Source organism: Monodelphis domestica, chromosome 5 (genome assembly GCF_027887165.1).
Source record: "Monodelphis domestica isolate mMonDom1 chromosome 5, mMonDom1.pri, whole genome shotgun sequence".
Lineage (NCBI taxonomy): Eukaryota > Metazoa > Chordata > Mammalia > Didelphimorphia > Didelphidae > Monodelphis > Monodelphis domestica.
The window spans coordinates 226,000,599-226,015,467 of NC_077231.1; the positions used below are offsets into that span (position 1 = coordinate 226,000,599).

General features: G+C 37.8%; 1 non-coding gene across 1 annotated transcript; it reads right to left on the reverse strand.

Moving 5' to 3' along the window:
• Positions 1 to 10,603: 10,603 nt before the first annotated feature.
• On the reverse strand, positions 10,604 to 10,675 carry TRNAC-GCA (transfer RNA cysteine (anticodon GCA)). The gene has a single exon. It is a non-coding gene; the product is annotated as a tRNA-Cys (tRNA).
• Between the last annotated feature and the right edge of the window lie 4,194 nt (positions 10,676 to 14,869).

The following is a 14,869-nucleotide window of genomic DNA, read 5'->3' on the forward strand; positions in this document are numbered from 1 at the left end:
CTGATAATCTAGGTGTGTTCTTGGGTACATATTCTTCCATTTCATTTTATTTTATTAAATTTATTTTTACATAATTGAGCAAAATAAATCCTAATAATTGCTTTAATTTCATCTTTGTTAATGCCAATAATTTTGTTTTTTGTCTCTTTATCATATTATTCAGTGGTTTACCAGTTTTGTGGATTTTTTCATAAAACCAACTCTGAGATTTATTTATTAATTCAATGATTTTCTTTCATTCAGTTTTATCCATCTCACTTTCAGTTTTTAGGATTTCTAATTTTGTGTGTAGTGGGCAATTATTAATGTCCTTTTCCCCAATTTTTTAAATTGTGTTCCCAATTCAATGATCTTTTCTTTTTCTATTTTACTTGTATATGCATGTGGAGATAAAAATTTTCCTCTAATTATTGCTTCTGCTATATCTCATAAGTTTTGGTATGTGGTCTCATTATTATCATTCTCTTTAATGAAATTATTTATTGTTTCAATAATTCTCTTCTTTAACCCATTCATTCTTTAAGATTGTTATTTACTTTCCATGACTTTTTACTTTTTGTTTCCATAGTCCCTTACTACATATACTTTTATTGCATTATGGTCTGTAAAGAATGCACTGGATATTTTCTGCCTTTTTATGTTTCTGTATAATATTTTTGTCCTCTAATATATGGCCAGTTTTTGTAAAGCTGTCATATACTACTGGGAGGAAGATGTATTCTGTTCTATTCCCATTCAATTCTCTCAAGATATCTATCATATTTAACTTATTTAAGATTCTATTCACCTCAGCTTCTTTCTTATTTACTTTTTGGTTATATTTATCTAGTTCTGAGAGGGGAATGTTAAAATCTCTCACTATTATTGGTTTGATATCTATTTCCCTCTGTAACTCATATAGAGTTTCCTCCATATATTTGAATGCTATAACATTTTCTGCATGTAAGTTTAATGTTGATAATGCTCCATTATCTATGGTAGCTTTTAACATAATATAGTTTCCCTCTTTTCTCTTTTGATTATATCTATTTTTAGCTTTAGCTTTGTCAGAGATCATGATTACTACCCCTGCTTTCTTTGTATCAACTGAGGTATAATATATTCTGCTTTAGCCCTTTATTTTTACTCTTTTTGGGCCTCTCATTTTTAACCGTGTTTCCTGTAAACGCCATATTGTTGGGTTTTGGTTTTTGATCCATTATGCTGTTTTCATTTTATGGGTGAATCCATCCTATTAACAATCAATGTCATAACTGTTTAGTTCCTTCCATTATGTTTTTTCTCATTATTTGTCCTCTTCTTTACTTTTTGCCATATCCTTCCTCTGATGTCCAATTTCTTCTGTCCACTATCTCTCCAATTCACACCCCTTATTAGAAATCTTCCCTTATCCTAAACCTGTGCCCTCCGGATTCCAAATTGGCCCACCTTTCTTAGGGCCTGTTTCTTATCTTTTACAATTTATTTCTTATTTTATTCACCTTTCCCAAAATTCCTTCCTTATCCCTGCCACTGTGCCCTTCTATTTCTTGATATGAGTTTGATTCTAAAAATCTTTACCATACTTTGTATTGAGTCCTTCCCCTAACCCCTTCCTTTTCTTCTTTGTTTCTTGATGTCTTCTCCCTTCTAGGCACCCCTCCCTTTTCTTATTCCCTTGCCCTGCTCTCTCCTACTCCACCCTTCTTTCTCTTAGTCACTCAGCCCCTTAAAGAGACTTAGTCCCTTCCTTAACTCCTTTTCATTCTGTTTCTCTGTACAGCAAAAAGGCTTTCCCTTTTCAGTTCTGTATGTTGTTCTCTCTTTAACCAGGATATGATGAGAGCTGGGTTGTAGTACTACCAGTCCTCCAACCCCTCCTCCTCTTCTGTATGGCAGTTCTTACACTCATTCCTCTTTTTTATGAGATAGTTTTTTTTACCTCTTCCTGTCCTATTTTCTTATCATTTTGGTTCTTTATATTGTATTGAACTCAATATCAAGACTTTTGTCTATCTATGCCCATTCACAGTAACCAGGTAATGATGTCATTCTTAAAGACATACATAACATTTTCCCATATAAGAATTATATAATTTGACCTTTTGGGTTGCATATGATTGTCTTTCATCATTACCTTTGTATTTTTCTTATACAACAATATTTCTACTGAGTTCTGGGTTTTTCCCTAAGAATAGATGAAACTATTTTAATGTTTTACATATCTATTTTTTTACCTTGTATAATTATGTTTAGTGTTGCTGGCTGTTATTCTTAAGAATAAATCCAGTTCCATTGCTATTTGAAATCTTGTGTTCCATGCTGTTCTTTTTTAAAAAATATTTGTGCTACTAAGTTTTGTGTTGTTCTGACTATAGCTCCACAATTACTTAAATTTTTTTTCTTGTTGTTTATCATATTTTCTCCTTACAATGAGAGTGATGGAACTTCTCAGTGATGTTCCCGTGCATTTCCATCTTTGGTTTTCTTTGAGGTGGTGGTTGATGAATTCTTTCAATTTCTTTTTTACCTTCTGGTTCTAGAATTTCTGGGTACTTTTCCTTGATGATTTCTTGGATTATAGTGTCTATTCCCTTTTTTAAAATCAGTTTTTCTGTGATTCCAACTATTCTTATATTACCTCTTCTTGACTGATTTTCCAGGTCAGTTGCTTTTGTGAGATGTTTCATATTCTCTATTATAATTTCATTCTCTTGTTTTGCTTTATTATTTCTTACTATCTTGGAATGTTGTTAGCTTCTTCTTGTCTAATTCTAATTCTTTTTTAAAAAACATTTTAAACATTATTTTATTTGGTCATTTTCACACATTATTCATTGGAAACAAAGATAATTTTCTTTTCCTCCCCCCTCCCACCACCCTTCCCATAGCTAATGCACAATTCCACTGGGTATCACATGTTTTCTTGATTTGAACCCATTTTCATGTTGTTGGTATTTGCATTAGGGTGTTCATTTAGAGTCTCTCCTCAGTCATGTCTCCTCAACTCCTGTAGTCAAGCAGTTGCTTTTCCTTGGTGTTTTTACTCCCACAATTTGTCCTCTGCTTGTGGCTAGTGTTTTTTCTTCTAGATACCTGCAGAATGTTCAAGGACGTTGTATTGACATTAATGGAGAAGTCCATTACGTTCGATTGTACCACAGTGTTTCAGTCTCTGTGTACAATGTTTTCCTGGTTCTGCTCTTTTCGCTCTGCATCATTTCCTGGAGGTTGTTCCAATCTCCATGAAATTCCTCCATTTTATTATTCCTTTTAGCACAGTAGTATTCCATCACCAACATATACCACAATTTGTTCAGCCATTCCCCAATTGAAGGGCATCCCCTCATTTTCCAATTTTTTTTTTTGCCACCACAAGAGCACAGCTATGAATATTCTCGTACAGGTCTTTTTCCTTATTATCTCTTTGGGGTACAAACCCAGCAGTGCTATGGCTGGATCAAAGGGCAGACAGTCTTTTATCGCCCTTTGGGCATAGTTCCAAATTGCCCTCCAGAATGGTTGGATCAATTCACAACTCCACCAGCAATGCATTAATGTCCCTACTTTGCCACATCCCCTCCAGCATTCATTACTTTCCTTTGCTGTCTGCTAGGTGTGAGATGATACCTCAGAGTTGTTTTGATTTGCATCTCTCTGATTATAAGAGATTTAGAACACTTTTTCATGTGCTTATTAATAGTTTTGATTTCTTTGCTGAAAACTGCCTGTTCATGTCCTTTGCCCATTTATCAATTGTAGAATGGCTTGATTTTTGGCACAATAGATTTAGCTCTTTAGAAATTTGAGTAATTAGACCTTTGTCAGGTTTTTGTTATGAAGATTGTTTCCCAATTTGTTGTTTCCCTTCTCATTTTGGTTACATTGGTTTTGCTTCTACAAAACCTTTCTAATTTGATGTAATCAAAATTGTTTATTTTGCATTTTGTGACTCTTTCTATGTCTTGCTTGGTTTTAAAGTCTTTCCCTTTCCACAGGTCTGACATGTATACTCTTCTCTGTTCACCTAATTTACTTATAGTTTCCTTCTTTATATTCAAGTCATTCACCCATTCTGAGTTTATCTTGGTGTAGGGTGTGAGGTGTTGATCCAAACCTAATCTGTCCCATACTGTCTTCCAGTTTTCCCAACAGTTTTTATCAAGTAGTGGGTTTTAGTCCCAGAATCTGGGGTCTTTGGGTTTGTCATAGACTGTCTTGCTGAGGTCACTTGCCCTAAGTCTATTCCACTGATCCCCCTTTCTGTCTCTTAGCCAGTACCAAATTGTTTTGATGATCACTGCTATATAATAGAGTTTGAGATCTGAGTCTGCAATGCCACCTTCCTTTGTATTTTTTTTTTCATTATTTCCATGGATATCCTTGATCCTTTATTCTTCCAAATGAACTTTGTTATGTTTTTTTCTAAATCAGTAAAAGAATTTTTTTGGAAGTTCAATGGGTATAGCACTAAATAGATAAATAAATTTGGGTAGGATGGTTATTTTTATTATATTGGCTCATCCTACCCATGAGCAATTAATGTTTTTCCAATTGCTCAGGTCTAGTTTTAGTTGTGTGGAGAATGTTTTGTAATTGTGTTCATATAATTCCTGTGTTTGCCTCAGGAGATAGATTCCTAAGTATATTATTTTGAATTGGGATTTCACTTTCTAATTCTTTCTGCTGAGTTGTGTTGGACATATATAGAAATGCTGATGACTTATGTGGGTTTATTTTGTATCCTGCAACTTTGCTAAAGTTGTTGATTATTTCAACTACCTTTTTGTTTGATTCTCTAGCATTCTTTAAGTAGACCATCATATCATCTACAAAGAGCAATAAATTGGTCTCCTCCTTGCCTATTTTAATGCCTTCGATTTCTTTTTCTTCTCTAATTGCTACTGCTAGTGTTTCTAGTACCATGTTAAATAATAGAGGTGATAATGGGCATCCTTGTTTCACTCCTGATCTTATTGGGAATGCATCTAGTTTATCCCCATTGCAGATTATGTTAGCTGATGGTTTTAGATATATACTGTTTATTATTTTTAGGAATGGCCCTTCTATTCCTATGCTTTCTAGTGTTTTTAATAGGAATGGGTGTTGTATTTTATCAAAGGCTTTTTTCTGCATCTATTGAGATAAATGTGATTTTTGTTGGTTTGCTTGTTGATGTGGTCAATTATGTGGATGGTTTTCCTAATATTGAACTAGCCCTGCATTCCTGGTATAAATCTTACTTGGTCATAGTGAATGACCCGCCTGATCACTTGCTGGATTCTTTTTTGCTAGTATCCTATTTAAGATTTTTGCATCTGTATTCATTAGGGAGATTGGCCTATAGTTTTCTTTCTCTGTTTTTGGCCTGCTTGGCTTTGGAATTAGTATCATTTTTGTGTCGTAAAAGGAGTTTGGTAGAACTCCCTCTTTGCTTATTATGTCAAATAGTTTGTATAGTATTGGAGTTAGCTGTTCTTTGAATGTTTGATAGAATTCACTAATGAATCCATCAGGCCTTGGAGATTTTTTCTTAGGGAGTTCTTTGATGGCCTGTTCAGTTTCTTTTTCTGATATGGGATTATTTAAGAATTTTATTTCTTCTTCTGTTAGTCTAGATAATTTACATTTTTGTAAATATTCATCCATATCACCTAGTTTGGTATATTTATTGCCATATAAGTGGGCAAAGTAGTTTTTAATGATTGCCTTAATTTCCTCTTCATTGGAGGTGAATTCCCCCTTTTCCTCTTTGATGCTGTTAATTTTTTTCTTCTTTCCTTTTTTAATTAGATTACCAGTACTTTGTCTATTTAGTTTGTTTTCTCAAAGTACCAGCTTCTAGTCTTATTTATTTGTTCAATAGGTCTATCATTTTCAATTTTATTAATTTTTCCCTTAGTTTTTAGAATCTCTAATTTGGTTTTCTTCTGGGGGGTTTTAATTTGTTCGCTCTGAAGTTTTTTTATTTGCATTTCCAATTCATTGATCTCTGCCCTCCTTAATTTGTTAATATGATATGAATCAGGGATATGAATTTTCCTCTGAGTACTGCTTTGGCTGCATCCATTAAGGTTTGAAAGGATGTCTCACCATTGTCATTTTCCTCAATGAAATTATTAATTGTTTCTCTGATTTGTTCTCTAACTAACTGGTTTTGGAGTATCATATTATTTAATTTCCAATTAATTTTTGATTTGGCTCTCCATGTACCCTTACTGATCATTATTTTTATTGCCTTATGGTCTAAAAAGACTGCATTTATTATTTCTGCTTTTCTGCATTTGAATGCCATGTTTCTTTGACCTAGTGTATGGTCAATCTTTGTGGATGTGCTGTGTGGTGCTGTGAAGAAGGTGTATTCCTTTTTGTCCCTATTTATTTTTCTCCATATGTCTATTAACTCTAATTTTTCTAAGATTTCATTCACTTCTTTTACCTATTTCTTATTTATTTTTTGATTTGATTTATCTAAATTTGATAGTGGTTGGTTCAGATCTCCGATTAATATGGTTTTACTGTCTATTTCCTCCTTCAATTCTCCTAGTTTCTCCATTTAGAAATTTGGGTGCTATACCATTTGGTCTATACGCATTGATTAGTTATATTTCCTCATTGTCTATAGTCCCTTTTAACAAAATATATTTATCTTCCCTATCCCTTTTAATCAGGTCTATTTTTGCTTTGGCTTTGTCAGATATCATGATTGCAACTCCTGACTTCTTTCTATCAGTTGATGCCCAAAAGGTCTTACTCCATCCTTTAATTCTGACCTTGTGAGTATCTACCCGCCTCATGTGTGTTTCTTGAAGACAACATCTGGTAGGGTTTTGGATTCTAATCCATTCTGCTATTCGTCTACGTTTTATGGGTGAGTTAATCCCATTCACGTTCAAAGTCATGATTATCACTTGTGGATTCCCTGGCATTTTGACATCCTCCCCTAATTCTGACCTTTCTTCTTTAGCTATAACTATTTAAAGCAGTGATTTACTTTAAATCTGCCCCCCTAATCCCCTCCCTTGATATGCTTCCCTTTCTAGCCCCTCTCTTTATGTTCCCTTCCCCTCCCCCTTCCTTCCCTCTCTTTTTGTGTTTGTGTTCCCTCCCCCCACCTCCCTTGATTTTCCTTTCTCCCTTACCCTGTTGGATAAGATAGAATTCAAGATCCCAATGGATCTAGATGCTCTTCCCTCTCAGAGTTGATTTCTCTGAGAGTATTCTTTATTAGCACTCTCTTCCTCTCCTTCTTATAGGAGAATTCTTCCCCTCCCCTTCCCATGTGTATCTTTATGTGAGAAAGATTATTCTATTTAGTTTTTTCCTATTTCTTGGAGTATATCTTAGTACCCTCAATGATTCTCCCCCTCCCTTTTTCTTTCTCCCCCCCTTCTCCATACTGTCTTCATGCTCCAAACTTTCCCTATGCGTGATTCTTCTTACTACTCGAATGATGCATACAATTTTTGAGTTACACATTACATTTTCCCTACATATTAATATACATAATTTGATATGTAGTTCTTATAGAAGAGAGTTTGAATAAAAGAAAAATATAACATTTTTCTCCTTTTCCCTTTCCTTCATATTTACCTTTTCATGTTTCTCTTGATCTTTGTGTTTGGGTGTCAAACTTTCCACAGAGTTTTGGTCTTTTCTTTACAAATACTTGGAAATCTTGTATTTTGTTGAATGCCCATATTTTCCCCTGGAAGTATACAGTCAGTTTTGATGGATAGCTGATTCTTGGTTGAAGACACAGCTCTCTGGCCTTTCTGAATATCATGTTCCAGGCCTTACGGTTGTTCAGAGGGCAAATTGCTAGGTCCTGTGTGACCCTGATTGGTACTACTTTATATCTAAATTGTCTTTTTTGGCTTCTTGTAAGATTTTTCTTTTGCTTGGAAACTTTGGAATTTGGCAATTACATTCCTGGGAGTTGTCTTTTGGGGATTTAGTGTAGAGGGTGTTCTGTGAACACTTTCAATGCATATTTTGTCCCCTTGTTCTAGAATCTCCGGGCAGTTTTCTTTGATGATCTCTTGTATTATGTTGTCAAGATTACTGTTTATTTCTGACTTTTTTGGTAGACCAATGATTCTCTGATTGTCTCTCCTTCTTCCGTTTTCCAGTTCTGTCACCTTGTCAGTGAGGCATTTTATGTTATCTTCTAATTCCTTAGTCTTTTGAATTTGCTTTATTAATTCTTGCTCTTTTGCAAGATCATTGTCTCCCAGTTGCCTGATTCTGACCTTTAAAGACTGGTTTTCCTTTTAAGTTTGTTCTACCTGTTTTTTGAGGTTTTGAGCTATTTCTGCATTTGTGTATTTTGGTCCTTCAGATTTCTGAGTTCCTTTGGCATTATTTCCCATTTTTCCTGCCAGAAAGCTTCCATCTTTTTGATAATTTCCAATTTAAATTCTTCAAGAGCTTATGGAGAATTTATATTTCTTTTGGAAGGTTTTGGAGCATTTGTTTGTGTTTCCTCTTCTGTTTCCTCTGTATTTTGTATTTTTGCTCCATAAAATGTGTCCAAAGTCACCTCCTTCTTCTTGCTTTTCTTGGTGTTTGGAGGCTGACTCTGACCACTGTTTGCCATCTCTATGGCTTTTTTCTCCCCTTTCCAGTCAGAAATCTGAGTGAGGAGGCCTGGCTCTCAGTGTATTGGTCTAATGATCCAGGCTTTAGCCCCAGGCAAATTCTCCATTTTCCACAGCTGCGCTGTCTTCCTGGGGAAGCCCAGGGTCTACCCTTCCCTGCCTGACAGTGTTTTGGTTGTTACTGCTCGCAGATGTGGGTCTTTGGTGGTTTTAGTTAACTCCCAAGACCTGTGTGTGCCCCTTGATCACTTCAGGGGATCCCTTCGTGCACTCGTTGATTATAGCATGCTAGTTCTGGGCACCCACGATCTGAGTTCCCCTTGCCACCTGCTGAGGTTTCAGGTTTTACTACTCTCAGGAGTGGGTCCTTGGTAGTGTTACTTAGTTCTCCAGACCTGGGGCTGCTTGTTGTTCAGTCCTGGGGTGCCCCTCCCTTACTTGTTGATTCTGGCCAGTGCAGACTTAATCTCTGGCTCCATTGGTATGGTAGGTGGGGGAGGGTGGGTCAGCTTTTTGTTCCCTTAGATTGTGGAAATGCTGGAGTCCCACCTACCTTCAGTGCTGCGCCCTACTGTGAGGTCTCTCTGTTCTTATGAGGATGGTTGTTTTTGTTTTGGGGGGGTCTTTTGAGGTCGTCTGTGTCATTGGATCTGAGGAGAGGAAGCCAGCTGCGTCTACTCTGCAGCCATGCTTACCTGGAAGTGTCTGAATTTTAATTCTTAATAAATTATTTTCTTCTTTGAGATTCTTGATCTCTGTTTCCAATTGGGTGACCTTTCTTTCATAACTTACTTAATTTTCTTTCACTATTCTTATTTTTTCCTAATTTCTCAGTTTCTCATTGATTTTTCAGATCTTTTTAAAAAGCTCTTATAAATGCTATTTTAGAACCTGTGGTCATTTATTGTATTTCTTTGCTGTTTTTGAAGTAAATGTTTTTACTTCAAGGTCCTTTGAAGTCAAACTGAAGCTTTCTCTGTCTGAAATATAGCCGTCAATAATTGGCTTCTTTCTCCTTTGCTTGCTCATTAAAAATTTTTTTTTAGCAGCTAGACCAATAAATTTAATTATTAGTTTTAGGCTGTAGTCCCACAGATCCTAGGGTGCTGGAGGATGGTGCCTAGGATTTCAAGATTTTTTTGTGTGTGTTTATTATTTACTAAGCCACATTTAGTTATATCAGTTTCTATGATCCAGAATTTTCTCTCTGTCTCTTTCTCTATGTCTGTCTTTCTTGCTTTTTGATCCTTCACACAACCAAACATAACATGCATTTGAAGGACATCAACTCAATTTTACCTGTATCAGCCCAGCAAGCTGGGATGCCTAAGGGTCTAGAGTATGAGGATGGGCAGGACTTTTGCCCATAGACCTGGGGAGAGTGTAAGCAGAAGGAGAAGGGGCAGTCCCAAAGAACAGGGCAACAAGCAGAGCCTGAAGGCATATGGAAAATCTGAGGACAATGGGCAGAAGACACGCGTGCAGGAAAAACCCAAATTTCATGTGTAGGGACAAAGGAGATGAGGAAGGAAAGAAGAGGGTCTGGTCAGGGCTAGGCTCAATGAGTTGGATACCTGTGGTGTTCTATGTCCTTGAGGTAACTCAATGGCCCTGATCCACAAGGGATGGTGTCTGTTTGAGTGTGTGTCTGGTCAGCAGTTAGCTCTGACAAGCTGGTGGCCCCTTCTTAAGGCTTCTGCAGGCCTCAGAAGAGGATTGGAGAGTCAGGAAAGTGGCAGGCAATGGGAGCCTTCTGGATCTGGCCAGACTGTTTGCCCTGAGGCTCTGACATCCCCAAAGAGCAAAGAGAAGCCTGCATCATACAGGTCACAAAGAGGCAAACTGGGGCCCCCTCCAGGGGTATGGTTCTACCTGAGGTCAGGAAGGTACTTTGGCCCAGGCCCAGAATGTTTGGGGTGTGCCAGTCACAGATGGAAAAGATGCAGAGGCTGAGTTCTTGCCGACACTTGGGAGGCTAGGAAGAAGAGTAACATGTGGAAGGCCTAAAAGGCAAGGAAACTGGTAGGGGGCACCTGGATTTGAACCAGGGACCTCTTGATCTGCAGTCAAATGCTCTACCCCTGAGCTATACCCCCTGGCCTGCAAGGACTTACTTAATGAGCACCTTTCCAAGCTGCCACCACACCCAGAACACCTGCCTTCCAGAGCCACTGCCATTGTTTTGGAGAAGTCTCCCCAGGGCCCAGTGGCTAGCCCTGACCCTGGGCACATGAAGCCATGTCCAGTGGCCTCCTCTGAGGGTCCCCAATACCCCCCATGCTCTCCACAGGCCCTTTGGGCCTCAACCATTCTAACAAAGGCCCTAGTCATATGAGGCTGCAACTTGTCCTCCCTCCCCACTCAGATCACCCTGGCAGGGCCCAGGAAGGCAGAAGCCAACTGTCCCATGTTCCCTGGCCTGGAGATGGAGCTGAGACAGTGCTTTGGACCATCAGCTTCAATATAGCCCAGAGGCTGTAGGCCCCTCCACAGAAGCTGCAAGTGCTTTAGCCCTTCCACAGGCTTTGGGTGAGTGTCGATGTCTCTTGCAGAGAGTTGGGGAGAACAAGGAGCCCCATCTCTGGAGCACCATCTCAGCTCTAGGCTGCTTCTCAGGCCCTTTCCAGGTTACTGACAGACTTTCCCGATGGGAGGTAGACAGTTAGTGGCCCACATGGTTAGGCACGCCTTGATGAAACAAGGCAGATATCTTCTGTCCAGGCTATGCTCTATAGCCAGGGGACCCTGGGCAGTCTGGTCCCTCCATCTCCCACTAGTTCAGTCAAGGCCCACTTTCCTGCTACCCTAGGCCATCAGAACTCTGGAACCTCAGGCCATCACCCTGGGCCTGAGCCAGCAGGCAGGAAACTCCAGGGTGCTGCACCCTCAGCCAGCTGCCTTCTGACTGGGAAGCCTCCTGGTCTGACTAGCAAGAAGGACCCCTCCCAAGGCCACATCTCTGTCTCTCTCTGTCTCTCTCTCTGTCTCTCTCTCTCTCTGTCTCTCTCTCTGTCTCTGTCTCTGTCTCTGTCTCTCTCTCTCTCTCTCTCTCTCTCTCTCTCTCTCTTTCTCTCTCTCTCTCTCTCTCTCTGTGTCTCTTTCTTTGTCTCTGTCTCTCTGTCTCTCTCTGTCTCTTTCTGTCTTTGTCTCTTTCTTTCTCTCTCTGTCTCACTATCTCTCACTGTCTCTTTCTCTCTGTGTCTCTGTCTCTCTCTGTCTCTCCCTGTCTCTTTCTCTGTCTCTGTTTCTGTGTCTCTGTCTGTCTCTCTGTGTCTCTGTCTCTCTCCCTGTCTCTCTCTCTGTGTCTCTGTCTTTTGGTGTCTCTGTAGCTCTCTGTCTCTGTCTCTCTGTTTCTGTCTCTGTCTCTCTGTCTGTCTCTTTCTCTCTCTGTCTGTCTGTCTCTCTCTCCTTTGACTCTTTCTGTCTCTCTCTATTTCCCCATCTTTGTCTTTGTCTCTGTCGTTCTTGTGCTTTTTGATTTCCCATGGCCAATTATGACCTGCATGATAAAGACATCAACCAAAAGTTTCCATAGCAGCCCAGATAGCTGGGAGGCCTGAGGAGCTAGAGGAGGAGGAAGGGCAGAACTTTTGCCCATACATCTGAGGGGAGGGTCAGCAGATGGAACAGGGGCAGACCCCAGAGATAGGACAGCTGGCAGAAGTCAGAGGCACATGAGAAGCCAGAGGACAATGGGAAGAACATGTACTTGCGGGCATAGGAAGAGCCCTGGTGTTAAATGCAGGGACAAACGAGTTGAGGTAACAATGAGAAGGCCTTGGCAAGGTCCTGTGGTTTTCAATGTCCCTGGGGTGACCTAATGACCCTGAGCTTCCAGGAAGGACACAGTTGACTTTGACTGGCCTTTGACCTCCTCTTGAGGCTTCTGAAGGTACCAGGCGTCTTTTCTCTTATTTTTTCCAGTTAACTTTAGAAACAATTTTTGCAATTATTTTTTTGACATTTTAACATTCAAATTTTCCCCTTCCCTATTATCCTCCATACTTCCCAAGATGATGAATAGTCTTATATTGGTTATATATGTATATATATTTCTATATTGCTTATATCAAGATAGAAGGTCCATATTACACATATGTAAAACATACATATACGTATCTCTTTAATGAAATATGGTGGAAGATAGCAGGCTTTGATCTGTACTCAGACTTCAAGTTTCTTTTTAGATTGTGGAGAGTATTTTCATCCTGAATCCTTTGTGGTTTTCTTGGAGACTTGTTTTCCTGTTCATGGTTTCATCCTTCATTGTTGATCATCACATAATATCTGTTACTGTATACAATGTTCTCCTGGTTCTGCTAACTTCACTTTGCATCAGTTCATAGAAGACTTTCCAGGTTTTTCTGAACTTATCCTGTTCATCATTCCTTATATTTCATTAATAATAATAATAGCGTTTCATTATAAATATATTCCACAACTTGTTCATACATGTCCAAAGTGATGGACAACCCCTCAATTTCCCATTCTTTGCCACTACAAAAGAGCTGCTAAACATCTTTTGGTACAAGAAGGTCCTTTTCCCTCATTTCTGATCTCTTGTAATGGTATTTCTAGGTAAATAATATATGCATAATTTTGTGCACCTTTGAGTCTGGTTCCATATTGCTCTCTAGAATGGTTGAATCAATTCACAATTCCACCAAACAGTGTTATAATCACAATTTTCTTGCATCTCCTCCAATACTTATCCTTTTCCATTTTGGTCATGGGAATGTGGTAGGTGTGAGGTGGTATCTCAGAGTTGTTTTAATTTGCATTTCTCTAATCAGTAATGATTTGGAAACCTTTTTCATATGACTATACATAGTTTTCACCTCTTCCTCTGAGAACTGACTGTTCTCATCCTTTGACATTTTTTTTGCTTTATTTTTATAAATTTGACTCAGTTTTGTAAATTTGACTCAGTTCTGTATTTATTTGAGAAATGAGGCTTCTGTCAGAGATACTTGTTATAATTTTTTCCCCAAATTTTTTCTTTCTCAATCTTCCTTGCATTGGTTTTGTTTGAACAGAACTTTAATTTCATGTAATCCAAATAATCGATTTCATTTTTCTTAATGCTTTCTGTCTCATTTGGTTATAAATTCATCACTTATCCATAAATCTGACAGGCAAACTTTTCTATATTCCACTTATCTGTTTATGGTGTCAACCTTTATTTCTAGATCTAGTATCCATTTTGACTTTATGCTGGTGTATGGAGATGTTGATCCATGTCTAGTCTCTGTCATATTATTTTCCAATTTTTCCAGCAGTTTTTGTCAAATAATAAGTTCCTTCCCCCAAAGCTTGGATCTTTAGCTTTATCAAACACTAAGTGGCTAGGGCATTAACTATCATGCATTGATTGTTTAATCTACACTATTTGTCCACCACAATATTTCTTAGCCAGTGCCTGATTGTTTTGATGATTACTCTTTTATAGTATAGTTTTATATGTGGTATAACCAGACCTTCTTCCTTCATATTTTTCTTCCTTAATTCTCTTGATATTCTTGACTTTTTGTTCTTTTAAATGAACTTTGTTGCTATCTTTTCTTGTTCGATGAAATAACTTTTGCCTACTTTAATTGGTATGGCATTGAATAGATAAATAATCTGAGATGAGATTGTCATTTTCACTATATTGGTTGTGCCTATCCTTGGACAATTAACAGTTTATCAAATGTCTAGGTCTGACTATATTTGTGGACTAGGTTCATGTAGTTGCTAGATTGGTTTTGTTAACTGTATCCCAAGTATTTGATATTGTCTAGTGTTAATCTGAATGCAATGTCCTTTTCTATCTTGTGCAATATTATTTTGTTGATGATAAAGAGAAACACTAATGATTTCTGTGGGTTTATTTTGTATCCTTGGACTTTGTAAATCTGTGAATTATTTCTATTAGTTTTTTGTTTGATTCTCTAAGAATACCATCATATCATCTGCAAAGAATGATAATTTCATTTCTGCATTGCCTATTCTCATTCTTTTAATTTCTTTTGTTGCTCTTACTGAAATAGCAAGTATTTCTAGTACAATATGAAGTAATAGTGGTGATAATGAATGTCCTTCCTTTACCCCTGATGTTACCGGGAAAGGGTTTAATTCATCCCCATTAAAGATGATTACTGATGGTTTTAGATAGATGCCATTTATCACTTTGAGGATGGTTACATTTATTCCAACATTTCCTAATGTCTTCATAAGGAATGAATATTGTATTTTGTTAAATGCTTTTTCTTCATCTATAGAAAAAACCATGTGGTTTCTGTTGGTTTTGT